We start from the raw sequence: 1,229 nt of genomic DNA, 5'->3' as shown, positions 1-1,229 counted from the left end.
ATATATTTAATTATTTTTATACGCATTTATGTATGTATGTATTTTAAAAGGCTAACTACGTCTAACAACTAAATATTATAATTGATATTTTTAGGCTTAATAATTCTTGTTTTCTCCATCAATTAATTAAATATTTAATTATACTTTTATAATCAAACAATTTTCTTATATGCCTTTAATTAATATTTATAATTATGCAGTTTTCTTTTTGTTTAATTTTTGTATATTTGTAGTTTATCGAAGAGCAGCATATTAACTAAACACAATCATTATATAATTTACACAGATAAACACGCACAGTTTTCATTTTCATTAATTTGTGTTTTTGTTTTTGCTTTTTTTGTTGTTTTCTAAGAACTAGGCGGGATTAATACATATGTAAATATACATGTATATGTGTTTATATACTTGTTTTATATATACATACATATATACTAGATGAAGGTAGATACAAGTAAACCGCAACAAGTGAACCAACAAGCACTTATACGAAAATAATGCGCAAGTGTGTGTGTATGTGTGGTATAATTGGGATGAGACGGGCGGTAGAAGAACATAAAGACAGTTGTGGGTGAGAAAATGAGGTTTTATGGGTGGATGGGTCTAAGCGATTTTTAAGCAAATGGATTAATATAATCGCTAAGAAAATTTATTTGCAAAATTTTGTAAGAAAATTAGAAAAAAATTAAAAAAAAAACCTATTAAAAAAATTAGAAAAAAATTAAAAAAGGAAAAACAATTTAAAAAAATAATTATTTTGTAAACACAATTTATAAAAACAAAATTATTTGAAAAAAACTAGTACTAAAAACAATTTTTGTTTTTTAATTTAAAAACTATTTTTGTAAGAAAAATTAAAAAAAAGTTGTTGGAACATTTATTATAAAAATTAGTGTAGGAAATATAAGTAAAAAAAGTAAATAATTTTAATTTGATTAAAACAATTTTTGTAAGAAAAATTTAAAAAAAAAGTTTAAGAAAATTTAAGAAAAAATATTTTCTGAACTACATACAAAGTTAATAAGCGAAAAAAATTTTTGTGGAAAACTTTAAAAGAAAAATTTTCAAAACTATATTTTGCAATTGTAAAAAGATATTTTAAAAAAAAATGCAAAAAAAAAATTGTTTGTATAAAAAAATAAAAAGAAAGTAATTTTGTTCGAAAGATTATTATTAATCAAAAAGCAACTTTTGAGTAAAATTAATGCATAATGACAATAATTGTCAAA

The sequence above is a fragment of the Bactrocera latifrons genome, unplaced genomic scaffold, assembly GCF_001853355.1.
Source record: "Bactrocera latifrons isolate USDA-ARS-PBARC rearing strain unplaced genomic scaffold, ASM185335v1 scaffold_2, whole genome shotgun sequence".
Classification (NCBI taxonomy): Eukaryota; Metazoa; Arthropoda; class Insecta; order Diptera; family Tephritidae; genus Bactrocera; species Bactrocera latifrons.
This window is presented reverse-complemented; position numbering follows the sequence as displayed.